The 27,600-nt window shown below is 53.8% G+C and overlaps 1 protein-coding gene and 1 long non-coding RNA gene across 3 annotated transcripts in view; both read right to left on the bottom strand.

Moving 5' to 3' along the window:
* Positions 1-23,301, bottom strand: part of LOC144312425 (uncharacterized) — a 58,746-nt gene extending 35,445 nt beyond the window's left edge. For both annotated transcript variants that reach the window (XR_013377892.1, XR_013377891.1), the window contains exon 1: positions 23,173-23,301. This is a non-coding gene — a long non-coding RNA (uncharacterized LOC144312425). The remainder of the gene's footprint in view (positions 1-23,172) is intronic.
* The window catches only part of RPS24 (ribosomal protein S24), a 402,261-nt gene that overhangs the window by 35,457 nt on the left and 339,204 nt on the right, over positions 1-27,600 (bottom strand). The gene's annotated exons all lie outside the window — the stretch shown is intronic.

The raw sequence follows: 27,600 nt of genomic DNA, 5'->3' as shown, positions 1-27,600 counted from the left end.
GGCTCGCTGGCAAAGAACAGGGCAGGAGGTCAAGATTCCGGGAAGCCTGGCCAGCTTCAGAGCAGAGTAAGCACAGATGTATAAAACACACAGACGGGGAGAGCTGGGACCAGGTCAGGATGCTGACCAAAGCAGGCTGTTGTCCTTGACAACTCGGGCCCCTGAAGACTCTGCCCAATGACACAAGGTCCCTATCATTCTGCTCCAGGAACAGCTGGTACGAGCCCTGGGCAGGCCAGATACTCTGGGCTTTGGATATGGAATGAGGTGTGACTAAGTCCCCATGAACACTGCATCCTCAGATTTTCATCTTAGAATAGCCTGTTTAGTCTTTGCCTTTCACCCACTCAGCCACTTTTTTTTTTTTTTTTAATGAAAATACCTACTAGTCTACATAGGACCAATTGGCTTGATTCATGGAGCGAAACCCCTCAAGTAAAGACATTACCCCCTCTTTGGAGTCCTAGCAACTAGAAGGGTTTTCTTTCATTTAAAGAAGCATAGCAAGACTTGCATTCACCTGCTTGTTCTGGAGTTCTCCGGGGATGCAGTGTTGGATGGTGGGTACTAGTACATTCTGTGCACAAATGCTGAAATATCACTAGTTCAAACAGCTTAATGATCATTGTACATGTGCCCTGAGCAAGGCTGCATGAATAACTAAAATGTCAAATGTCTTTGTTTTAGCTGCTATTCTATCAACTCTGTGGGTCTCATAAGCATGAGCCACATGCCAATTAGAATCTCGGATGGTCAAGTGTAAATGTCTTTGTTTCATAAAAATGAAAGAGTGAATTATCACTTAAACTCTGTCTAGAAGAAATAATCTTTTAAAACCTCAAGATCCGTGGGTAGGAGGGATGGGTTGTTAGAGAGGATCCTCCCTAAAGATTGCTCCCTTGCACTTGAGTAGAACACATCCAAGGGCATAGTTCCATAGGTATGAACTGGAATTTCCCACTGGAATCAAAATGCCAGGCAGCCCTGAGCATCACTCTATTTGTCAAGGCTGTAGACACACACACACACACACACACACACACACACACACACACACATGTCAAGCCTGAAAGAGGGAGGATCTCAAGAGTGATGGTGTCTGCAGGGGTTTCTGAGATAAGATGAGGAGTCTTTACAGCTTCCAAAGGGAGGAACCCCAGCTACATTCTCCCTGCACCAGGGATTGGAGAGGTCAGTGGGCAAGGGCCCAGGGAGACAACTGTTCTCTCAAGACTCTCCCCTGATGAGCTATGCCTCAGCTACAAAAAGCCAACCACAAACCCAGTGTTTCCAACACTTTTTCCATCTCAGAAAATTTCATTCTTTTTAATCAAGATCAACACACACACACATATATAAACATATACATCTATACTTGTATATATACACACACATACATATATGCATGTGTGCATATAAAATATGATTTGAGTTATCAAACTCTCCTTTGTCATTTCAGTGGGGGTGAGAAGGTGTCCAGGGGTGAGCAGAGGGCTGATATGGATCACCGGGGGCATGGTAGGGATGAATCAAAGCTGTTCTACTTTCTCCAAGACTGTGCTTTGTTCCCAGGTACGTGTGTGGACAATGGGGAGGTAGAGGAAGTGTGGGTCCCAAGACATGGGTCCTTCAGGGGACGGAAGTACTCCAGGGGCAGTCCCAATCTTGTGAGTCACTGCCATGAGGTGCCCGTGGGGTCAGACAGCCTGCCTTGTAATCCCATCTCCTCACTCACTAGCTGTGTGTCTGGGTCTCAGTTTCCCCCATCTGTCCATTGAGGAGAGTCATATTTGCCTCATGGAGTGGTTGGGTGAAATCAGCGGGATAAGGACTAGAACGCAACGCAACCAGTGATGACGTGCAGATGAAGCCGGGGATGAGGAGGATACCCCCAGAACACAGTAGGCCAACCAATGACTTAGAATCAAAATCTAGCCTTGGATTCCCAGACCAGGGCTCTTCTTAACATACTGGGGATTTTTGAAGTGAAATCCACAGATAAAGTATCAGCGGTCCCTGAGTGATATCAGAAACTTGCTAAATTTGACGTTTTCATCTCAAAAATTGAAAACCATTAGCGAGACTGTATCGGATTGTGTGTGGGTGATCATGTGATCACCAAATAATGCCTCGGGAATTCAGAGTTTGCATTTACATTTGGGTTTACCATCACGTTTTTGCAAAATGAAGGCCAGAAGACTTCCCGGGCTGCTGTGCAAACACAGGTTTAGCGGTTTAGCAATTGTTCAAACAGAGACAAGTAGAGGGAGGATTGAGTCATCAAACACTTCAGGGGACACTGGCAGGCCACGGCTCTGTGCCGAAGCGGACAGGACTGAAGTCACCACTTTCCAAGCAGGTGCTGGAGGGAATACCGTCGTGGTGGCAACAACTTGCTTGACAGCACTACCAGCGAGGGTGTGCGACCGGAAATTGTCTTGTGAGGTGGGATGTATTTTTTAGACTTTTTAAGTTATTACACTTGGGCGCTCTAAAAACTGACCGGCCCATCAAAATCTTAGGTTTGTGTTTACAGATTTGTCCATTTTAACACATGAAAAATAACAATATGGGTAAAATTCTTATATTCTTATATTCAAATATTAATAATATTGACAATAACTCTAATGATGGCCTGGCATGTCCAAACATCAAAACAATCTAGTTGATAAGAAGCAGGACTTAAAATGGGAATACATCCTCTTATTATTAAACCCAACATTGCTTATTTTACTTTCAGCAAAACATCATCTGTCACATTAAATTAATGCCATTAATTTGAATTTTAATGGTTTTGCAGTTTTGTTTGCATTTAATGTGTAATTGTGTTTTGGTTTTATAGCAGTGCAAGAGCTAGAAGCATAAGGAATTTATACTTACTTTTATGTTTGTATATATTTAAGTAACAATATGATCAAAATAATTTTAGTCAACACCGGGGGTCTGCAATAATTTTTTCCCCTTTAAAATGCATGTATTAGTCAATTTTAAGAATCACTGAGGCTGCGCAATAGCTCACTGCTAAATGCACAAGGGTACTTTAATTTAAAAAGTCCTGAGTGAGGTTGGATTTGGCCCAAAGCATTGTGGGATGGGCATGTGAGCCAAAACTGCTCCCTAGGAGTCGGGAGCTGAACTTTGCAAAGTGCTAAGCCAGTTAGTGACCATCCCAGATGGCTAAAGGATCCTAATGGACTACCGATATCTTTGCAGTCCCTTTCTGCTATTCCTTTGCTAAACGGTTTCGAGCAATTCACGCTCATTCAGTGATAAGCCACTGAGCTCCCAGGGGTTCGTAACCAGAATCATATATGACAAACTTTGCATTCATGCACTTTGCGGGAAGAGAAGGCCCACAGTCAGGTGCATATTGTCATCATTCCCCCCAGGCAATGGCTGGGGGTCCCTGTGCCTGACTCCTCGGCAGGTACTTGCTCATTAACCTTCCGTCTGTACTTGAGAGCTGAAGAGGTAGGGGCCTGGGAGGGCTGGGTCACTTACTTAACACCTACAGCTGAGTAAGTGGCTGAGCAGGGCCTCGAACTTGTGTCCACAGGGCCCTGGAGCCTGGACTGATAGCCACTCCACCCGGCCACCTCCTCCTCTCCCAGCGGCAGCAGGTTCTCAGGCAGTTGCTAATCCCCTACAGATAGGACTGTTCTCCTATGTAGCAGGATGGGAATTGGAGTCCTTTAGCTGAAACCCCAAAGCCAAGGGCAGCAGGTGACAAATCCCCCCACAATCCAAATGAGGGGTGCTAGAGTCCCTACCTGAGGTGTGTTGTGAACTGTGTATACTTTCTTCTCACTCTTCAGCCCACATTTAAAGCAAACCAAGGGAGCGGGTGTCAGGGTATGAGGGGACTTCCCCACTCATAAAGTGCTGGGACCCCACTGCTCTCTGCACCTCCACAAGCTACTGTACCTCCGCAAGCTACAGGGGCTCCAGAGAAATGAGGGTGGCTGCAGAGAAGGGGCACCTATGCCTCATTTCCCAGATGGAGGCCCACTAAGCTGCAGAAACCCCAAACCCACGTCTAGGCACAGCTATTTCTGTTTATCACACGATTCCCCCCACACCGTTCCCAGAGTTAGAGAGGACGGCATCTCCAAGAGATTGTCCCACTCGGAGACCTCGGGCTGAGAGGTTAACCAGAGGAAGGGGAGGCCAAGGGCAGCTGCAGGACCTACAGGCAAACGGGAGCTTCTCCAAGGCCAAGAGGAGGCCAGAGAGGGTAACCAGGTTCTAGGGCCGTGCTGGGGACCCAGCCCAGACATGACGGAGGACCACTGAGGTAACACCTATACCCCACAAAATACCCAGCACTGGCACACCTGCCCACACAGAGGCAAAATAAATAAATTCAGCCAGCACTGTGCATTTGAAAAAGATCGGGCCCCCTTTCTTCCATCCTCCATCATTTTTCGGGGCCCCTGAAGAAACCAAGGGCAGACAGGAGGATGTACTGGTTTCCTAGGGCTGCTGTGACAAAAATCCCACAAACTGGGTGGCTTGTAGACAGAAGTTTCTTTTATTTATTTATTTTTTTAGATTTTTTTTTTAAATTTATTCATGAGAGAGAGAGAGCAGAGCAGAGACACAGGCAGAGGGAGAAGCAGGCTCCATGCAGGGAGCCCAATGTGGGACTCCATCCCGGGACTCCAGGATTATGTCCTAGACCAAAGGCAGATGCTAAACCACTGAGCCTCCCAGGCATCCCCAAGAAGTTTCTTGTCATCTACTTCTGGACACTAGAAGTCCAAGACCGGGGTGTCAGTGAGGACACCTCTCTTTAACAGCTCTGGGGGAGGATCCTTGCCTTGCTCTTCCAGCTTCTGGTGATGGCCGGTGGTCCTCGGCCTTCTTCGGCTGATGGATGGGTCACTCCAGTCACATGGCCATTTTCTCCTGTGTGTCTCCCCTCTGCATGTCCAAATTTCCCCTTTACATAAGAACACTAGTCCTACTGGATTGGGGCCCACCCTGAGGACTGCATTCTAACTCAATTAATTCTATAAAGACTATTTTCAAATAAGGTGACACGCTGACGAAGCAGGTGTTACGACTTCAACTTCTCTTTTTTCAGAGACACAACTCAACCCATAACAGAGGACAACGCATTCCCAGGCCACCACAGGCCTCCACGCACCAACGTGGAGGTCCACACGGCAGGGAGGGAGACACTCTAAACCAATGCAGAGGACAGGCTGTGCATGAGCCTTTTTAAAATCTGAGAATAAAATTTGTTCTGTGCATGAAAATGGTTGAGAAGCTCTTGTAGGTGCCTGCGATGTCATCAAGGGGAGGGGAAGGAGATCCAGCCGGGCATGATTGAAAGCATCGAAGGGAGAAAAATAAAGCCATTTCCTGTTCGTACCCCATCGAGTTCAGCCCATTCAATATATGGTTATATATACAAGAGGCAGCTAGGGACCGAGGCAGCACAATATAACATCAAGTGAATTAAATCAACTGTGGAGGAGGAAAAAAATAAAAAGGCGGAGAGAAAATGCTAAGAGAGTCAGGGAGGAAAGACTCGGCATGTGCCCCCCTGGGGCTGGGCCTTCAAGGATGGGGTGGGCTCTGCACAGTGAGCAGAAGGGTGAGGGCAGGACCTGGGTGAGCAGAGCTGACCCTGTGCCAAAGCTGCAGACAGCCTGGATCCCGTCCCAGGAAGGTCTACGACCCTCTTAAAGAACTTTTATGTCCCCCATCCTGGGCAGCGGATGCAGATTTTATGTGTGTCTGCAGGAGGCTAAAACTGTCTTCAAACACAAAATTATAATGATCAGATGTCTGTCTCGGGGATGCGAGTGTTTCCTCAAGCCGAGAGAGCCCTGCAGACAGTGCCAGAAGTGGATTATAAATAACCCACTACCACGTCTCTCCTTCCCCCTGGCGAGGCTCCTGGCCCCCAGTCTCTTTCTCCCAGTTGGCGAGATCCCAGATGGGTTTTAACGAACAGTTTTGCTTTCTCAGCTGCATGCACCCGGGTTTTTCTGGATCAAAACATGGGCTTCTTCTTCTTCTTCTCTCCTGCCTTGTGAGCCGAGTGGAGAGGCTCTTTGGGGTCTTAGAATATCGGAGAGAATAGGAAGATGCCACTGGCCCACCAGAAAGGAGGACCGAGAGGGAAGTACCCACTACAAAGAGGAGGCCCAGAGCCTGACGGTTTGCAGAGAGCTTCTGGGCTGGGTGTTCGCCTTCATTTCTGAATTCGGGGCCACAGGAGGTCAGGGGGCAAAATGTCTCTAAGGGGAGGCCCCGAGGCTAAGCCCATGCACTCGGCCATGATCACATGCTGCACCCTGATGGGTGGGACATCCCTTTCAAGTCTGCTGGGCAGCTTCAGCAGCACTGGGTGGGTGCATGCTCAACCCCCTCACCTTGTATGCCCCCCGCCCCCAGCGCCGGCTCCAGCTCTCCTGCAAGACCCTCCTCTCACCAGCGTCCCTACCTCCAAATCCTCTTCTGCCCTCCCTCTTAGACCAGGACTCCCAGAGCCTTCCCAGAAGCCGCCTCCCTCGGCCCAAGAGCCCATCTCCCTAAACACCTCCGGTCCTTTGACCTGTTCATCCTTCCCAGGCATCCTTTCCATCTAATATCAGAGCCTCGTTTCCCAGAAGGGGTGCTGCTGAGGATAAGCAATGCCTCCCATTCTGCAGAGCGAAGGGGACCCTTAGGTGTAAATGCAGCAGGGAGTCCCTGGGTGCCTCAGCCCCCGCAGGAGAGCAGCCAAGTTCCCAAGGCTCCTGCATAACGGAGCAAGCTTCACCCGATCTGCGTCAGTATTTCCCAGGCTCTGTGATGGGGGAATCTTTGGTCCCCATAACAGTCCCCAGGCATGGAGTGTCACGGACCCCACTTTTGGAAGAGCCCCAGGAGGGTGTGTGGTGACACACAGCACCCCTGGCAGGTTTGTGGGGTGGGGGTGGGGGGTGAGCCGGGACTGTGTCTTACCTGTCTCTTCCCCGACACCATGCCCTGCACATCCTAAGTGGCAGCCGTAATCAGGCAATCCTGTGCCCACCCGACCCACCCTGGGGCAGTGAACAGACTCGGGGGGTGATGTCAGGTGGGGTCCTGAGGCAGAAAGAAGGCACGGGCTCACCCTCTGCCCTTTAAGCCCCCTCCCCACTATCCCACCCAGTGTCCCCTCCCTTCTCCACAACCAGAGGGCCACTGAATTCTCCAGAAGGCGGCCAGTGTTTAATAACCACACAAAAGCTCACAGACAGCGAGGTGCGGTGGAAAACCGTGGGGACACACAGACCGGAGCCGGCTTTCTCCCTTTCAGTGGCTGATCTTGAGCCAATTCCTCTACCACTGCGAAGCTCAGTTTCCTCATCTGTACAAGAACCATTGTCAGGCCGGCTGCTCCAGGCCGCCATGAACCTTCCCTGAGATGCCTCTAAGTGGACACAAGTCCCAACTCCCAAGTCCCACACAGCAGCCGGGGAGGGTCTACAGCAGGCTGTGATTCTGGATCCTGCCTGGAAACAGATTTCCTTTTGCTGACCCATGGGGTGTGCATTTGTGGGGAGTCTCGCTGAAATGAGAGACCTTAGGGTTTCAGTTAAACTAGTAGCAGATTTGAGGGCACAAGAGCCGATGTGGTGCTCTCCGGAAGGGTCCTGGTGACTTTCTGGGGAGCTCCTTCTGTGTGCAGGGCCTGCCGGAATAGAACAGATCGGAGTTTCCCTGGGAGCATGTCTGAGCCCTCCCTCCCCGAGGGGCCCTGTGGGGGGCATGGCCTGGGATGAGCAGAGAGCACCCGGTTGTGGGGCTTGGTCTCCAGGGGCCTGGCATGGACCGTCCCTCGAGCTCTGGCCTCTGTCCCCATACAGTTTTCTCTAAGTACCTCCTTTCTCACCCAGGCCCTAGAGCTCAGTCTAACTGCCTTGGGGGAGGAGATAAAGCTGTGGGAAACTGAGAAGCTAGGCACCTCTTTCCTGCGTGGCACCCCAAGGAGCCATCTCTATCTGGAAACAAGGAGGCCCAAGGGTCTCTGATGAAGGATACGGAGGATGCGCCGTGAGTTAGAGCATGTGCCCCCGTGGTGGGGTCTCCTTGGGCACGGGGACAGGAGGGGATCAGAGGGAGGGCCATCAAGGGAGTTGTCCATAGGCCCCAAGAAGATGAACCCTACACGAGACACCCAAATTCCTGAGATGGGGAAGAGAAAATCCTGGGCTCCATGGCTGGGGAGGAGGCGGGGTTCTGGAGAATAAGTGTCTACAGGGTATTTCTAGGCCGTGGAGACTCAGGCAGCTTCACGGTGTTTTCATGCCCCAGAGGGTGGCACGAGCCACAGGATTGGTTCTATGGGGTCCAGGGCCCGTGAGGAGGGAGCAGAGGACGCTGCCCACCAAAGGGGGCCTGCCAACCGGGCAGCAGCATCTCAGCCCCACGCTGCCCGAAGGGCACGTCCCAGCAGCCAGGGGTCCCACCCATCCACACCCGCATGAGCTCGCAGGTCCACCGCGCGTCCCCTCGTTGCGGTGGGAATCAGAAACAGAAAGCGAATTGTCACGGGAAATTTGAGGAAATTCCATTTCTTGCACGCCTGAGCTTTTGACTGACGTTCCCAGCCACTGAACCTAGTGAAGGCTCAGGACCGTCCTACCGTGACCACCGAAGACACCGGATCCAGAAGGGGATCTGCGAGGCACCAGCCAGGAGCACACAGCACTCTCCCCCACATCTTCTCGCTCCGAGGGGCCTGCAGAGGAGCAGCAGCCTGTGTCCCCAGGGCCTGGCGCTGGAGCCTCACTCCACTCTCTGACCCCCTGAGACCCGGGGCTTTGTCCCCAAGGGGTAACAGGGCCCCGATATTGTGGACTAGACGAGGCGCTCTGTAGGGTAAAATCCTCCGTGCCGTGTCTGGTACAGATTAAGTGAGCCCTTGGTTAGTGGTGGCTGCTGTCCTCATCATGGTCACAGAGACTACACCTTCCGCCTCTGCCCTCTCCTTGGCCTATCTGCCCCTTTTCCCTCCCAGTCCTGCCAAAAGGGCCAAGGGAGGGAGAGGGGATCCTGAGTGGGTTGCGGGGGAATTCCAGCCGGCCCATTCGGGGACAGAGCTGTCCCTCGCTGTCACCATTGGAGGACACCAAACCTGGAAGGACCCCCCACCAGACCAAAAGGCCCTGGCACCCTCGGTCCCCAGATGGGAAGGGAAGGCAGCCCAGAGGAGGTGGGGCAAAAGCCGGGCCCAGGCTGAAAGCCAGACCCGCTGGCCCAGGCCACTGCCTTCCCACCAGGCCGGATCCGTGAGGGAGGAGGAGGAGGAGGAAGAGGTAACGGACTGCTGACTCCTCACGTCTAATAATGGTATCACTCACTTCCTTGGATCCAGTCCCAGAGGGGTGGTCCTGGAAAGTCGGGAGGCGGCAAAGCAGCCGGATAATCCCCCTGCGTGCTCTCTGGAGAACAGCAGCGAGCTAATGGACTCACCTCTGCTTCCTTCCCCAGGCCGAGACCCCGCAGCTGCCAGCAGAACCTGGAGGTCACAGGAGACCCTGGCAGGCAGGCAAGGGGGAGGGACACTGTCCCCGCCTCACCCAGAGGGCCCGTCCTGGCAATCCAGGCCAGGGGGGATGTCACCTGCCTGCGTTAACATTGGGGCCTGTACTGGGCTCAGGGGAAGGACCGGGAACCCTATCAGAAGATACTCAGGCAGGAGCCCCTTCCTTTCTGTAGATGGCTACCCCCACCCCCATCTTCTTTCTTCTCGTCCCCTTCCGTCCCGTCCGTGCACAGGTCCTAACCATCTGAGTGACTCGCTGCCCCTGCAGCCAGCTGCACACTCAGGACCTCCGCAGCCCGCGTGGCCTTCCTCTCCACTCATCCTCTCCCACCTCTGGCGGTGGCCAGAAATCTGACATCCAAGTGACGCCCCCCGAATAATCACAGTCCCTCTCGGGGACCCTGGCCATCCCGCTTCATGCTGGCAGAGGAGCCCAGGCTGGCCTGCTCGCAGCCCGAGGGGGTCGCCTTGTCTCCGCCCCACCCCCCAGCCATCCGCTTCACTGCCCCCCCCTCCAACAGGTGGTGCCGGTTTGGCTTTAGCCTCGGCCTCCTCCTCGCAGGGCCTGCCACCTGTCGTGGGCCCTGCTCAGGCTACTGGGAACTCGGTAGGACAGGAGAGGTGGAATGCAACCGCAGGGCAGCCGGGAATTGCCCTACAGGCGACGGGGCGACCCCCAAGTGCCAGTGCCAGCCAACGGTGGCAAAGGCAGAGCCATACAACGGAGCATGGGGGCCACAAGCAGGAGAGAAGCCCGACTGTTGGGCGTTCTGTTGAGAGAGAGAAGCTGGCCACACGGGCACCCAGGTTTCTGGGATGCGGGGCGCAGCCCGTTTCCTGACCGCAGTGCCAGCTATACAGGTGTATTCACTCTCGGGGAGACTCCACCACGTTGGACCCTTACGACCCGAGCCCTGCTCCGTAAGCATATTACACTTTGATAAAAAGTTTGCAGAAAAGGCCGTGAACCTGCAGCTCTGGGCCTTCTGACCCAACAGATTCCCCACTTTGGGCAGCCTTCGTCGAGGTCCGATCTTCGGGCACACTTCGGAAGTGGGGGTGCCTAGAGACCCTCGGGCCCGCTCTGTGCCGGCCCCTGGCACTGCCCCCCCGCCGGGCCCTGCTTAGCAGCCGGTTCGTCCCAAGCTGGGGCCTGGCTTAGATCACCAGCCAGAGCACCTCAGAGGCAGGACACATCCCGGTCACCGGGGACGCGGGTCACTGCAACTCAGCTCCTCTCTAGCCAGCAACCCGATGAACCACGGTCATCACCCAGGATCCCGTGTCCCCTCTTGGACAAAACAGGACCTGGCCAAACCCTTCGCAGTGGAAATTGAGACCCAAGGATGGGGAAGGAGCTTGCCCAAGGCCATTGTAGAGCTGTCCTGTGGGCATGCCCTGGGTCCCCCCCACAGCTGTCCTCAACGGCGAGGACTGGGTCTCGCACCCCAGCTGCCCCCACCACGCCCTTCAGCGATCGGCAGCCGGGTTGTCCGGAGGCTTCTTTCTTGTAAAAGAACCTTAGAGGCTTAAAGCAAAGACCTCCATCTTCAGTGAGTGGATTTGGGGCATGCTGGACCTCTTGGTGGGGAGGGGGTGTTTCTGGGGCCTCCTGCCGGTCACAGCAGGCTGAGGCCGGCAGCCTTCGATCCCCCCCCCCCCCCCCTGCAAAGGTAGGCACAGACATCAGCCCCAAACTGCGATCTGTGCAGGCTTCAGCACTGAGGGCCGCTGCCAACAGGAAGAAAGGGCCGGTCCCTTCCCTGTGCCCCCTGTGGCCTCTGGAGACCACACCTTTGCAGCCACTGCCCCCCGGGCCACCCGGCCGTCCCTGGGGGACAAACGCAGCCTGATGAGAGGGGGCAAGGGGAAGCAAAGGGAGACAGCAGGCTTGTGGCCTTTCCAGAGCGAGTGAGGCCTGTGCCGTCTCCCCTTTGCTGCTCTTCCTCACTTTGCTCCTTCATTCCCACTCGCCCCTTCTGTGCCCCGGCCCTCAGGCCTCGGGGCTGCTCCATTACTCTCTCACCCCTTCCCTCGCTCAGCACCCACCCCGCCCGCCCGGCATTCACCCCTCTGCTCCTTGGCTGCCTCTCCCGCATTCTCCCCTTCCTTTCTTCCCTCAATCATCCCATTGACTGTCTCTTCCCGCCCCACCCCTGCACATCCCTCACAGGCCACGGCAGGTGTTAATGCTGTTCCGCTGTTCAATACTCCAGGCCCCCCTCCTTCTAGACGGGAGGTGACTTTCCCTTGCTAGAGACCCCCGTGGTAGAGGACGGGCCTTGGCCCTCAGCTTCCAGGGGAGCCGGTGTGCATCTCTCCCGAACTAGGGCCTTTTGCAGCCAGTGCGAGCCCCCCACCCCCAGGCCCAGTGTTAACTGGGTCCCAGCCACCAGCAGCATTCGGACAGAGAGCCTGGGTTCAGAGTGAGGAGCGCACGGAGGCCAGCCCCCAGCCACCCCAGCAGCCCTGCAGGGGCCCCAGCCATAGCCCCTTCCAGAGAGTCTGCTGGGAGCAGAGCTACTGGCAGGTGCCACGTTCCCGGGAGGCTGCACTTGCTTCCCTCGGGCTCTCGCCACATGTGACTCCTACTTGTGAGAAGGGGGGAAGAACTGGGCCAGATGGAGGATTCCACTAATGGGCAATGTTGGGTTAGGGGCTCTCCAGCAGCCTGGTCCGGACCTTCTCAGAAGAGCACTGTGGTCGAGTTCTCCCCCCCCACACCCCCCACAGCCCCATTCTTCCCTCCTTCTGTCCTGCCTCGGGTCTCAGACCTGCCCTGAGCTTGACGGGGTCTCCCTGCCTGCCCTGCCCTCTGTCTTTATCTTCCACAGGCACTTCCCCTAATAAAGGCATATAGGATCCCGTCCTGAAGCCGGCTTCACACTGACAGCCCAACTCACAAAGGACTCACGCGTGTGCAAGCATGACCTTTTCATCGTTTGCGTGTGCACTGCTGTGGCATGCCCTAGCCTTTTCACTCGTTCCTTGTCTCATCTGGCCACTCAGTCTAGACCCAGTGACAGGCCACTTCCCCACCTGTCTGTCTATCCATTGACTCCATGGTGACATCCGCGCACACCCGTCACATGTGCAGCGTGGGCTCTTGGTGTGCGGGCACCCTGGGTCGCCCAGGCTCCTGATCGCTGTGAGCCCCCCATCTACCCCTCTCTCAGCCCTTCCTAACGTCTACGGGACCCTGTCAAAGTGGACCTGGTGCTTGACTCCACTGAGTGGAGTACAAGACCCCAATCCTCCCAGACAAAAGCCACCCAGGTGAAAACTTAAACAATGTCAGTCCCGTGCCAGGCAGCAAAGGGGCCTCACCTCATGTTGGAGACGGAGCAAACAGATGTTGGTGTAGACAGCCGAGCCGAGATTTGGAAATGAGTCACAGCAGGGATTCCTGCCATTAAATCAGCCCCTCATTCCCCAGCCCCTTACTCCATCTAAGGAATGGGCTCATCGGCAGCCCCTTCACACACATCTGGGACTTCATGTCCTTTCTCATTAGCTTGTGAGGTGTGTTTTTAGAGATGAGTGTTTATGGGATGAACCACCTTCCTAAGGCCCCTGGGACCTGGATTTCTCTTTTTCTGCCACTCTCTCTGGAGGTATGAACTGGGGTCAGACAAAAGCTCAGTTAGAAGAAAGACTCCTGACTCTCCTTGTCCTGTTCTACCCTCCACGTGGCCCTCAAAGGGTTACCCTAAAAGAGTTTCATATCCCATGAAGAACCTCAATAGCGCCCATGATCTTAAGGAGAAAGCTGAACTGCTTAGCGTGATGCCCATGGCCCTCCTGCCTGCCCTCCCCGCACCTCACCAACACACACACTACGCACAGCAGGTGCCCGGGCTGCCTCCCCTTGCCAACGGGAGCTGGACTTGGTGGGCGCTCTTTCGACTTTGCTCCTTCTCTCCCCTCCACCTGGGAGCACTTTCCTGTGACTTCTCCACCTGACGCAGCCCATGATGTGCCTAAGGACACCACCCGAGGTGAGCTTCTCCGTGATCCCTCAATCAGCTGCCCTGAAGTGAGCACATGGGTCTGGTTCCCATTGGGTGTGATCGGCACTGGAACACCCAATCCCTTGCTCGCCTGCCTGGTTCCCCCCTGGGTGTCTGTGCTGAGATGGAGCTTTGGATGGGTTATCAGCCTGGCTCGGCACTGCATCACAGTGGGCAAGCTACCCTACTTTCTTTGAGTCTCTGTTTTTCCATCCATAGGGTGAAAATAACACTAACCGTCTCACGCAGTGGTCGTGAGAACTGAGAAAGACAAACCGCGCACAATCCTAGGGTGTGCCGATGTTTAAGTATGCATATCCATTCACAGTCAGAGGGAACCGTCTGGAAGAATAGATGCCATCGTGCTAACGGTGCTTGTCTCTGGGCGCGTGAGATTTATGGGGATCATTTCTGCTTTTGTTTTCCTTGGCTGAGGTTTCTGTATATATTTTTTAAATAATAAGCATGAACTGCTTTCATAATGAGAAAAAAATAAAACAAATATATTTCTGGGAGAAAAAAAAAAACTGAGTAAGTGATGTGCCTGGCTTGCAGCAGCTTACCTGCCTCTGAGAGGCTGGTGGACTCGTTTTCACATCTTGGTACATCCTCAGCACCTCCCCCTGGGGCTGGTACCTAGTGGGCACCAGTGAACTCATCTGGTCCAACTTCCTTATTCAGGACATGGGGAGCCTGAAGTCCAGAGAAGGAAGAGACTCTCCCAAAGCCTACAGGTGAAGAGTCTCAGAAGAGAGGCTGAACCCAGACCTCAAGCTCTCCAGCCCAGGCTCTTCTCCTGCTGGTCAAGACCAGGTGGAAAGTGGTGATTGAGAGGAGCCCATCAACCCCCTTCCTCCTGTACCACCAGCTCTCTGGGTTGGCCCATCAGGCCTCATCCTGGCCCAGGTGGCTTGTTTCTAGCTCTAGAGTGATTGCAACACATGTCCCTGAATGTGACATTTAGGATTAAAATCATCAGACCCACCAAGATGCAGGAGCACATCCGAAGGGACAAAATCTCTACGACAGACTAACACTTGTGTCTTAGGATTAGAGACCCCAGAGGAAGTAAGGCCAGCACAGCAGAGGGCAAAACAACTCATAAACCAATTCATAAACCCACCCTGCCTTCTCCTGCCCTGCCCCTTGCTCCATCTCCTCCTCGTGTTGGGATTAATCTCAGGAGCAGCCATTTAAAATAAAGTACATATATTCAAAGTTCACATGGATATCCATACTCGAAAGTAAGTTTTAATCTTCAAGGGCAGCAGAATAGCTCTCCAGTGACATTGAAACAGAGGTGGCGGAGGGCTCGCACCCTGAGTCACTCGACCTCTTTTCCTGACAGAATCCTAATAAAACAGCAAGGATTTCCAGCATTCAGGAGGCTTTGTGACCCGCTTGGATCCTCTGCATTACCAATCCTAAGGAAATGGAGCCATTTTCATATCAAAAGACCCACACGCCCACCCCATGTCTATCCCATACATTTGAAGATGCCTGGGATGGGGTGGAGAGCACTGGAGCAGGTGGGGAGGGTCTCTCTGACATCTGAGGCTTGTTGGCGGACAGGAATCCTACACGCCTGGATATTGCGTATTTATAATCAATCCCCAATAACCTCAGAATTCTAATGCTGCACATCTTGAATATAGTTTGACCAAGCCCTGGCATCTAAAGAAAAGGAACAGCGCCAGAATCCACCCTATGGCACCAGTGCCCTTTATATTCCTTCCAGCAGCTTCCACCTGCCCAGAGCCCAGCGCTGGAGAGCATCCCAACTCATGGCCCTACAGACAGAACTGGGAGCTGGGAAGGTTCCCTATCTGAGAGCAGGTGTCTCTCAAGCAGGGAAAGTTCTACAAGAAAGAGAGAGAGAGTGAAAGAAGGAAGACAGCTGCAAGGAAAAACATGAACTCACGAGAGAAGATCTAAGGGCTAAGTTATGCCCCCACAATTCATCTGTCCAGGTCCTAATCCCCAGTACCACAGAATGGGACTGTGCTTAACAGAAGGTCTTAAAGAGGTAACTAAACTGAACAAAGTTAAAATACGGGCAATAAGGTGAGCCCTAATCCAGTACAACTTTATAGGAAGATATTAGGACCCAGACATGCACAGAGGGAAGGCCACGTAAAGGCACAGGGAGGAGTGGCATTTGTCACAGCAGCCCCAGCAAACGGATACGAGGTCTGCCATCCGCTGACACTGCCCCACAAATGCATCATGACTTCATCATAACTCGGGTAGGCATTTTTTTCCTTTCGTGGGCCTCTTCCTCCATAAATATATATATATATAATTAATATTAATATACTTAATTTGTATACCATCATTTTACAACTGCATTGGTATGAAGATGAACATATTAATCCAATATATTGAAGGATTTTCTTCAATCCCAAAGTTTATTTTTCTCTTGTATTTTAAAAGAAATTAAAACATTTTTCAGGGCACCAGAGAGTACCACGGGCTCCAGGCTCCGTGCCCACTGTGCTAGTCAGAGCAGCTGGGCACCTGGACACACCCATTGCTGAATCCGAACCACCAGACAGGCTGAGACCCAGCTCAGTGACAAGAAGCTGAGTGAGCTCTTGTGTGGAGGTGCCCGGCCCGGGGTGAGTGGCCATTTGTCGGCCTCTAAACCTCCGCTGAGTGAATCAAATCCACCCACTTCCAAGGCCGAGTTCCCAGCCTGCCTACTGGGTCCTCGCCAGTGACCTGAGTTTGAGAAGCACGCTTTGTGTGGCTCCTGGCCGCATCTCTGACTGTTTCAAAGGGCTTTTCTCCTGGGTCACGGCAGGCAAAGCCAACGGGGAGAACAAACCACTGCCTCTGCAGGCTGTCTCCTCCACTCCCCTGACCTGACCTCAGCCCCTCCCGCTCTGCTCTGGCTCTCCCACAAATCTCTAGGGAGGCCCCCGTCCTCTCTTCTGCAAAATGCACGGCTGGACAACATCAGTGGTTCTAGACATTTTTTTCCTGCCACAAAGCCTTTTCTTCCAATGAATTTCTACGTGGAAACCCAGTGGATAAAAAATAAATAGAGAGCTGTCCTAGCTGAATCAGGGGCATACTCCCTAAGAGGATTCTTCAGAGCCCCAGGGGTCCGAGGAACACTTTTTGAAACCCCCTGGGCTGGATAATCTCTTAGCCCCAGAGCGGGAAGGGAATGGCCTAGGTGCCATCGCTAGCGGTCAGCAGAGCCCTCCTAATCTTGGGCTGGGGAGACCAAGGCTGGGGAACAGGTGGGAACAGGACAGAGCAAGTTGATAGGAGCAGTGCCCCAGAGGAGTGACCAGGGGAGAACTAGGGTGACAGTGGGACCTTGCCCTGGGAAGTACAGAAGGTCTGACCCTCTACACAGCAGCCACGTACTCGGGATCACGGGCACAGAGATTGTGGGCCAGAGGTCATGGGCACAGAGGTCATAGGCACGGTAGTCATGGACAGAGAAGTCATCAATACATGAATACTGCGATCGTGGGCACGGGGATCATGGACACAGAGGTCATGAACACAGCAGTCATGCACAGAGCAGTCATGGGCACCGCGATGACGGTCGCTGCAGTGGGGGGCACAGGGGTCATAGGACCGCGGTCATGGCCACAGTGGTCTTGCCGACAGTGGTCACGGACACAGCACTCACGCACACAGCAATCGTGCACAGCCCACAGGAGCATTTCTGCTGAATCCATTAGCAGACTGGCGGCAAGTCCCCACCCCTCCTTGGGAGCTTTCTAGCAAGCTAATCCCCGCATAGCTGAGACATTAAATCATTGCTTCTTCTGCCTGTGGGCTGCCCAGGTACATCTGGCTTCATTTAGTCTCCCCCACTGAACAGAAACACATGTGGACCTTGGCGTGCCTCTGAGGTGGGAGTCCGTGTGTAAGGGCTTCTGGGGCGGGTGGGGCTGGGCAGCTATAAGGATCTAAGGCATCTCTTTCAAAAGTGTGGGTTTTGGCACAGGAGTGTCTTGTGAGATGTTAATTAGGTTCTATGGAAAAAAGGTTTCCTTGGTCAAGTAACTTTGGCAAACTCTGCAGTGAACAAAAGCAAGCAGAGAATTGTGGGGTTTCTCAAACGCTTTGATAGATGACCTTAAGTGAAGGAGAGAAAGCACAGAGCTTCCCAAGCATCGGTGCCAGAGTGTCGTTGGGAAGGACACTTCGGGCTGCAGGTGTGCAGGAAATCCGTTTCTAAACAGGTGAAACTCTGCAGGAAGGCCTGAGCTCACAGAACAGGAAGTCCAGAGGTGGGTGATTCCAAGACCCCACAGCCAACAACAGCATCAAAGCCAGAGCCCCTCCATCCTTCCCCTCTGCTCACCTCGGAGCGCCCTCCTTGGGATGGTTACCCCCACTGGGTCCCGCTGCAGTTCTAGAACTCCCCTGAGGACTTCACAAACGCCAGCTGCAGAAGCGGATGCCTTCCTCCCAAACATCTTTTGTGGGCAAAGTACACCTTTCCCACAAAGCTCCCAGAAAATTCCTTCGCCTTTCATTGGCCAGAATCGTGGCTCGTGCCCCTGACTGAACCAACGGCTGATCACTTCAGACCCATGTTTCCCCAACAGTGGACTGAAAAAAATTCACACGCACAAAAATTCAGGGGTGCTGCAGGATGGGCAACATTATCAAGAGAAGCACAGCAAGACTAGTGCCCCCTCCAGGAACTCCTGGCTCACGTGACTTCCTAGTTTCCTCAGGAGACCATGCCACCTTCCTCGGGTGACATCAGATCTTTGAGAGGCTGGGTCTTCGGTGGCTGCTGTAATGAAAGACAAGCACCCAATGCAAACCAATGTAGAACAGAAAATGACAGCAGTGATGTCCAACTCAAATCCACAGTTTGAGGAGCTGTGGGTGGCCCACAGGTACCCGGCGTCTCACCGGGACGCCATTGTAGTTATTACAGAACAAATGAAAATGATGATTTTTCTCTTTCAGTTCGTGTATATTATTTTTGCAGTTGACCAATAAGTTGTTCTGGTATAAGTCGTTCCTAAATTGCTTGAGCCTAACTCGGCGATGTTAGGTCTCTGAGCTCAGCAGGGAGCCCCTGAAGGGTTTGGGAACGTCTAGCCAAGACTTATCCTAGTTTGCTCCTGGTGACGGGGCCGGGGCTCGAGCCTGCCTCACCCGGGGCCCAGGAAAGGTGTGGGCCCGCATATACCCTTGTGAAACAAGAAGGAGGGGCCTACGCTAGGAGGACAAGCGACAGATGCTGCTAAACCAGGGCATCATCCTGGCCCGGAGCTGGGGACTGGCATTCAGCAGAGCACACTGTCGGCCTGAGACCTCGCAGCCCCACCCCAGATACTCACCGACCCCAACATCCACCTTCCCACCAGGCCCAGACCAGACACCTTCCCACCGGGCCTGGGCTGCCCAGGCTCTTGTCTGGGTTTATCAAGTGTACGGGGCACCCGGGATCCCTGCGTCGGATCCAGGCTGAACATGGTAGGACATCACTCCCGGCTGGGCTGACCAGGTCTGACCCCTTCTCCCCGTGTCGCTCTCTCTCCCAGTGCACTCCAGCTGCTGGCCTCCTTCCTGCCCCAGGATCTTGGCGCCTGCCGTTTCCACAGCCTGAGAGGTGCTGTGCATGCCCGCCTCCCTCTCATTCTGAAGCCCTCCCCGGGCCATTCACGGCTTTCACGTTGCCCTGTGGCTTCCCCACCTCCGGGTGAAGGCACCCTGGGTGCTCCTGCTCTGCGTGTCTCTCGGCGCCACGCAGAGGGGCCCTCATGCCGATGGAGCCCCGGTCTAGCTCCTCCCTGGTCCCCTTCCTGGAGCAGTGCCCAGACGCTTAGACCATGATCCATCGGCATCTGTTCAACGAATGGACAATCCTCACAGCAGGTCGGAGTCACCCCCGTTTCATAGGTGCGGCGGGAAAGCCACGCGCAGCATGCCACAGCCCGCACAGGGCGCAGCTCGGCCTCCTCCCCTCCTGCCACATAACATGGTGCCTCCTGTCAGCTGTCCAGGTGACTCCGGTGCCTCTGGTCACCGTTACAGGGAAATGCAGGGGACAGGCTGAGCCGGAGGACGCTGGGGATTTCTGCAGCGTCGCTGGGCCCAGCGCGGTCCCCGTGCGCAGCTCCCAAGGGTGGCGGTGCACAGCCAGAGGTCAGCATGGCCGGCAGGAAACCAGCAGGTCGGGCCTACCCTCAGCCCTTCTCTTTCTGTGGCCTCCGGGAGACACCCCCTCCCCTCCTAGGGCCTCAGTTTCCCTGTCTTGTCGATAACTCGGCTAGCTTGACTTAACACACCAGTCTCCCCCCTCCCCAATCCCAGAACCCCAGGCCCAAAAGAACATAGTGGATTCACAGAGGAGGAAATGAGGAGAATCTGCCCCCATCAGTCCCCATCCTCCACGGCCCCTCCCTCCCCAGGGCTGTTCCTTCACTCTGCCTGGGATCCAAGAACCAGCTACACTTTGTTTCTACCCACTGAACCCCTCTGAGGTCATGCTTACAGAGGAGGATCCCAAAGCCCAGAGGACACCCGCCTTCCCTAAGGTCCCACCGTCAGCAGGTGGCAGAGCTAGAGCTAGAGTTTGAACCCGGAGCAGGGGCATCCCAACCCTGACTCTGCGTGCCACCGTCAGTGAGGCATTCAGAACCCACACCGGCCCACAGACTTTTCCCGGGTCCTGCACACGATGCTGCCCTCTCTGACCTCCGGATGCCAAACTGCTGGACGTATAGACCATTTTCTCTGTAGGAGGTAAGTGTCAGATGGGATGTTTCCCAGCGAGTTACTGGAGCTTCTGGAAAAGGAGGGAACGTTCTAAAGAAATGAGAGAGGACATGCGTGCTGCTCATTCGAGTCACATCCTCATGCAAACTCAGAGGGGACATCTGCCCCTCCCACAGGTGTCTCTGTCCAGCCCCTGCCACTGGGCCACATGAATGCATCATTGGAGATGTGCACCCTTCAGATGCATGTGCATCTGCTTTTCCTGATGATCCGGGGTAGGGTGGGGGCGAGCTGAGCTGGGCTTTTCCTCCCCTTCTCAGGTATGCTACACTGGGCCGCAGGACATTACTGCTTTCCACATCCACCTTTAGACCCTGGCCAGGTAGGCAAAGACCCAGGGTGTCCTAATGCCATTTCTCTGTTCTTCCCAAGGATGCCCCACGATGGACACAGCCCTGAGTCGTGGATCACATCTAACATAGAGCCTTTCCCGGTCTGATGAGTCACTACAGAGGTTTTCAGGGAAGGAACCAGGGAGGCCAGATTTTGGGTGTCCAGGGTAGGCCTGACTACCAAGTGCTGTGTGATCTTACACAAGTTACTTGAGCTCTCTGAGTGTCCAAGATAATTCCCCGCTTTTACTGGAGGGGAAATAAATGTGTAGCTCCACAGTAGTCTGGGAATGGGGCAGTGGGGCCGATAAATGTCACACACGCTCACAGTCACCCGTCCAGTGACAGGGAGCTCACTCCGTTGACAGGGCCACCATCCCAGCCTTTTACCAGACTCCGATGGTTTGGGACATCACCTGAGCACCAAGAGAAGACTCTCTTCTCTGTCTTTGGTCACGACACACGCTCCTTGAAGGTAGAGCGTTCCTCTTCTGCCCCACGACGAGCCTCCAAGGGCACCAAGTCGGGGCAGCGCTCGGCTCCCCCTCTGCCGGCACCCCCGCAGCCTCCCCACCAAACACGTCTGGCCCCACAGTCCTGCTTCAGAGGACGTGGCTGCTGGGAGCTCCTCGAGCCTGAGCACCCTCTTTTGGACTTAACACCTGTGCCCCTTGTGCCCCCTCCACCCTTGATGCATAAGTGAGGCTCCCGGCCCTGAACCCCAGCTCCACACTCAGACCACTGGGGGCCAAAGAGAGCAGGGAGTGGGGTGCCCCCAAGCAGGACCTGGTGGAAAATCCACGGGGGGTGGGGTGGGGAATGAGAGGTTTCACTGCAACCCCAACTCCTGGCAAGACAGACCGGTGGGCTCCAAGAGCAGCAGGCGCTCCCCGCTCCGGGGCCCAGGGCCCCCATCCCCACCCAGCCCTCTTTCTAAGAAGCCAGACGCTGGCCTGCCTGCCTGCCTGCCTGCCTGTGCTTCATCAGAATTCAGCAAAAGGGACATAAATAAATAAAGGAAACTCGGCTTCTCTCCTTCCTCCTCAAGATCGCCAACGTGCAGGCGCTTAAAGACACAACAGAGGAACAATGGGTGAGCTGCGTCCAGACTGTGGAGGGATTCTCCGTTGGATGCGCTTGTGAGTTGTGTGGTGTTGTGTTTTTAAACAACCCGAAGGAGGAGGGGATGTCACTGAGATGTCTATCAGACCCGGGAGGCCTCCTGCATTTCAACTTTTGTTTATTTGTTTGCTTTTGTCAATACGTTAGTGTCTGAAATTTGTAACACGCTCGCTGGCAGCTAGAAAAGCTCCCCTGTTGGAGGGCCAGTGCTCGAAAACATGATCTTTTTAATTTCTTTCAGCTGGGCCCCTATCGCTGGATCTTGGGTTAATATGGATTCCTTATTCACGATCTCTCCCCTCCCCGTCCCTGGGTGGCTAATCAGCCTGTTGGACATATGGAAATGTTTATGCTCAAAGCGGTTAGCAACGCCCCAGGCCAGCCTGGCTTCAGACGAATGCGCCACTCACCTTGTGGGCTGAGCCCCCCACCCCTCCGCTCTCCGCCCCTCAGATCCCATTAGTCTTCCTTGGGCGGAACCCCCAGGGTCCCAAGGATAACCCCCAGGGGACACGGTGCAGGGCCAGGAGGGTGTCTCCCCAGGGGGCCTAGGACAGTTTGCAGCGGCCGGAGGACCGCTTACCGTCCCCATGACGTGCTGTGTGACACTGGCATCCTCTTCCCTTCCCTGACCTCCCTGTACAGCAGTCAAGGGCAGCGCTGGACCAGAAGCAGGAAAAGCACTGAGTAGGGCCGACAGCCCAGGACCTCTTTGTCCCTAGGCTGCCCCCCCCCCCGCCCCCCCCGGCCAACTGTCCCATGCGAGGGAGAGGAAAGAGCACACGGGCTTTTCAACCACCTCAACTCCTCTCCAGAAACTTTGGAGGTGTCTGTCCCCCCCAGCAGATGACACTGGGCTAGGGGTTAGTGGGAAACAGGGAGAGCCTGCCCTCCGCGGAGACAGACAGGCAGGCTTGGCTCAGACCGGCCCTCTGAGGGGGCCTTTGCTGTGCGATGCATCCTCATTAGAAAGGATGAATAAATAAAATCTTAAAAAAAAATACAGGGTGCCCAATTAGGTTTTAATTTCAGATAAGAAACAATTTTTTTGTAGTATAAGTATGTCCCAAGTATTGCATGGATCAAACTTATCCTAGATAATTCTTTTTCTTTTTTTTTTTTTTAGATTTATTTATTTATTTATTCATGAGAGACACAGAGAGGAGGCAGAGACACAGGCAGAGGGAGAAGCAGGCTCCACGCAGGGAGCCCGACATGTGACTCGCTCTCGAGTCTCCAGGATCATGCCCTGGGCTGAAGGCGGCACTAAACCACTGAACCACCCAGGCTGCCTGATAATTCTTTTTTCAAACTGAGGCACCGACAGGCCCCAGACAGGGGCTGAGACCACTTGCCCAGAGGTGGAGGCTGTGGGGAATGGGAGGACCGACCCCCCAACACACATACACACCCAGAGACTTCTAGGGTGACTTTGCAGGTGCGGGCTCCACGGTCCTTCCTCTCCTGGTGCTGGTGACAGCCAGGCTGTGCAGGGAGAGGCCATGTGTGTCTTGCCCCCAGGCTACGTGGCAACAAGGTGGAGAGAGAGGGATGGGATTGCAGATCAGCTCATTTCATTGTTTATCTGACATGCAAATTTAACTGGGAGTCCTGGTTTTGTTTTCTGTCTTTCCTGAATCTGGCAACCCTGGGAGGACACAGAGTATGTAGGCCCCAGAGCCCAGATCCAGAGCCCAGGCCTCACTTCTTTCCCCAGCACCTCCCACCGCCCTGCCCCACTGTATCCTCTGCTGTGACACTCTGCAGACAGCAGGGTCTCTGCAGTGATGCTGGGGAGGAATCGTCCTCATGGCCTCAGAAGACCATCCTAAAACCCTGGAACCAGAAGTGGGTGCCAAAGAGATCCAGTGGTTCTTTATTCATCTTGGTGGGCCTGCCAGGGCCTAGAATAGGAGGAAGGAAGGAAGAAAGGAAGGAAGGAAGGAAGGAAGGAAGGAAGGAAGGAAGGAAGGAAGGAAGGAAGGAAGGAAGGAAAAAAGGAAGGAAGGAAGGAAGGAAGGAAGGAAGGAAGGAAGGAAGGAAGGAAGGAAGGAAGGAAGGAAGGGAGGGAGGGAAGGAAGGAGGGAAGGGGCCTGAGCCACATCCCTCTGATTGGCTCTTGGGAATGGACTTTCTGGAACCATGGAGAATGCTCACAGAAGTAGAATTTTCCCACTAGGAGCAGTATCAGGGCTCCCCCATCCTGTGACCATCCTGCCTGCCAGGCTTCGGGACCTTGGCAGCACAGACACAGCTGCCCTTCAACCCGAGTCTGATGGAGGACGGAAGAGGGAGCTCTGCCTCGGCCCGTCCTGTACTGGATCCCCCTGCCCGCGACACCGCAGTGCCTCCCTGTCCTGGCCCGGCCACTCCTCCGCAGAGTCAACAGAGCCACTGAAGCATAGGAGGGTGGGGGAAGGAGAGGCTGTGAGTGAGCACTGGGCCATGTCCTAAAGTGCCAGCCAGATGGCCATCTGTGCAGTTTGGCCTCTCCAGGCCTGCTGGGGCAGGAAGTATGAAACCAAAGCCAGACAAGGGCGGGGATCCAGCCAAGTGCCTCTCTGCAGACGCCTCCAAGCACATGCTGCTCCTTGCCCAGCTGACATGTACATGTGCACGTGTGCACACGCGCGTGCACACACACACTACTCGGTCACCTCGCCAGTCAACGCTGATGAGTCTGGGGGTTGCTGCTGCTCCACCCCAATGCACCCAAGACTACAGTCCCATCCACAGACGTCCAGGCGGTGCTCAGAGGGTTTTCCAAAGCACCTACTGAGCCCCGGGAAGGGCTCTCTGAGGCTGGAGATGCCGGAGAACAGGCCCACAGATGGGATGGTGTCATGGGACAGCCGAGAAATCAGAAGTGGGTGGGGGGCTGGTTCTTTCTGGAATCATCTAAGCTCCCCAGAGAAGGCCACAACCCCTTCCTCTATCAGGCTTCTGTTACTGCATCTGTAGAATGAGGACCCCAACCCCTCTTCTGCCTACCTCATTAGAAAGGAAAGTTCCTTGTAGACTAGGAAGGGATTGGCAGGACTCACGGTCTCTGCTTTACGATTGTGTTTATACGATGGAAAGCAGGCTTTTCTATTTTCGTGGGGGGGGGGGGGGGCGTGCTGTCTCCACAGGGTCTAGTGCCTGTGCAGGCAGTCCGGCCAGAAGAGCTCAGATGTTGGAGAAATTGCTACGGGCCGGTCTCATGTGTCACACCAGCCTGTCACTTGCCATGTTCTCCGTCTGCGGAGCCCCAGACTCGCGCAGAGCCCCGCGTCAGCTCCGGTCCGTCCTGTTTCCCATGCTCTGCGGCCAGCATCTCGGCCCGCGCCTGGGTGGGCCCGGGGCCACGGGTGCCCGTTCCCAGGCCCGCAGAAATCCTCTCTCCGGGGGCACCTCCGCCAGACCTGGCTGAACCCGTTCCTGAGCCAGGAGGGGATTAGAGGCCCCCACTGAGCCGGAGCTGGGGATTTGGCACAGAAAACCCCTCCCTTTCAGCTGGGCAGAAAGAAGAGGGAGCTGCGCCAGCAGCCCCAGGGCTTCCTGAAGAAACTTTGCACCAGAGCCTCCTGCTTCCTGAGCCTCCGCTGATGAACAAACCTCCCTCGGCCCCTGGTTGCCCAGATGCTGAAACAGGCTCTCCTGCCACAAGGCACCCCGTTGGGGGTGGGGGTGGGGGAAGGGGTACCAGCCGGGGATGTCAGGGACAAGGGGCCCGACAGCGCAGGTGCTCCCCGCACACCTCACCAGCCACCCAACATGCTCTGCGGGCCTCCAACGGGTCCCCTTCCTTCCAGAGGCCTTAATTTCCTCAGCTGTAGAATGGAGCAGAAAGAGAAGGCTGGTCCAGGGAAATTTCAAAGCTGCATGAGTCTTAGAGAAGCAGACTGCTCTGTGGAAAAGGGTGTCAGGCCCTCCCATTTCTCATTTCTCCCCTCCCTGCAACACACTCACACTCTCTCACACACCCCGGCCCTCGCTGCCCTAGGGTGCACTCTGGGCTCTTGGCCTGGACCACTCCAGCAAACCCTGCCCATGGGGCAAAGAAGAAAGGGTCCCCAAGGGTCAAGGCTGGGACAATGGGAGCAAGAAAATAATAAGAGTATCAAATCATAACTCATAAAATAAATATCCAGGAGCCACACGGTTATAAAATGCATAAATGGGGGCAGCTCTTCATTACAGAAGAATTTCAATTAATATGTGCAAAACGAATGAGGAAAATTCTAAAATTTTCTATTACAACACCACAGTAATAATTACTGCAGACAAGATGCTAAAATTAGCAAGTGAAAGTTTAAGGAAAAACAAAAGATTTGAATTGTCACAAAACAGCTCTCCTAAGATATTTATCAATTATGAAGGGAGGAGAAAACACAGTAACCTGCAGTACAGAAACTCAAGGCAGAACCCACCTCAATCAAGTGACCAAGGTTAACATCACCAGTAATAAGGCACATCAACATCACGTGGCTCCGATCTGATGCGCTGAGAAAGACGCATCTCTTACAGGGCACGCTTGCCAAAAATGTGTAACCTCAATCTAATCATGAAGGAAAAATCTGACAAGCACAAATGGAGGGACATCCTGCAAAGTCACTGCTCAGTACCCTTCTGAAGTGTCAGGGTCATGAACAGCAAAGGTATCCTGAGGCATTGTCACAGATTGAAAGGGCCTAGGGAGACACAGCCACTAAATACCACATAGGGTTCTGGATTGGATCCTGGGGCAGGAAAAGGACATTAATGAGAAAACTAGTGAAATCTGAATGAAGTCTGTAGGTTAGTAATAATATTACCCACTATTAATTTATTGGTTTTAATAATTACATGTAAAAATTATTTAAGATGTTAACATTAGGAAATGCTAGGAGGTTATACAGGAGCTCTCCGTACTATATTTGCAATAGCTGCCCATATTCTATTTTTAAAGTCTCCACCCTGATGTCAATCGCTAGATTACAGTATTTCCTTCCATGGGTCCATCCCTCAATGAGGGTGCGCCCTCTGTGCCAGTGTTTTGCATATACAATTTCATTCAACTCATAATGACCTCTGAAAGAGGTATTGGTAGCCCCATTTTACAGATAAGGAAACTGAGGTTTAGGGCCACATACTAGAAAATACAGGCACCAAGAGTCAATCTGAATACAGTCTATCTGAATCTAGAAACTATGACAGGTGATGCCTGTACTCAAATGCAAAAGGAACTCAGAACGGAGGTTGCAGGCATTTGATGGAGCATCAAGGGTAATGCCTTCTGGTCCTTCCAAGCACAGCATTCTGGTGCCACCTACTCTAATCTCAACAAAGGGCTGGTCCTTTGATAGTAAGGTAGTGGTTAAGAACAAGCTTCTAGACTGCTTGGATACAAATCCCAGGGCTGCTACTTTATTTATTGTGCTGCTTCAAAAGTTACTTAATCCCTCTGTGTCTACAGTCTCCTCCTGTATAAAATGAGGGTGATATTTAGTATCTATCTATAGCCTGACTCTGATGGCCAAGCACTGAGAACAACTGTGCATGCTCTAGAAGTTTTAACCAGTCACTTTTGCCTTCACTCTCTGCATTTGTCCTCAACCACCTGCAAAATGCCAACTTGCTGAGTGGGTTTTTCCAAGCTAAACAGTGAGTCAAGGTCCAAGCAAAAGCTAAGAGTGTGCTCTGGAGAAAGGAGCAGAGAGGGGTCATCTGGCTGTCATTATCAGCCTGAAATCCTAAACTGGGTAACAGCCAAGAATCATCCAGAGGCACTGTGGAATTAGAAAAATGTCAAGGCAGGAAAGGAGCCCTGGGATAATCCAATTGTCTACTAACCTGCATATGGTCCACAGGCAGAGGC

The sequence above is a fragment of the Canis aureus genome, chromosome 4 (genome assembly GCF_053574225.1).
Source record: "Canis aureus isolate CA01 chromosome 4, VMU_Caureus_v.1.0, whole genome shotgun sequence".
Lineage (NCBI taxonomy): Eukaryota > Metazoa > Chordata > Mammalia > Carnivora > Canidae > Canis > Canis aureus.
Note: the sequence above shows the minus strand (reverse complement) of the source record. Positions and strands in the feature narration are given on the sequence as shown.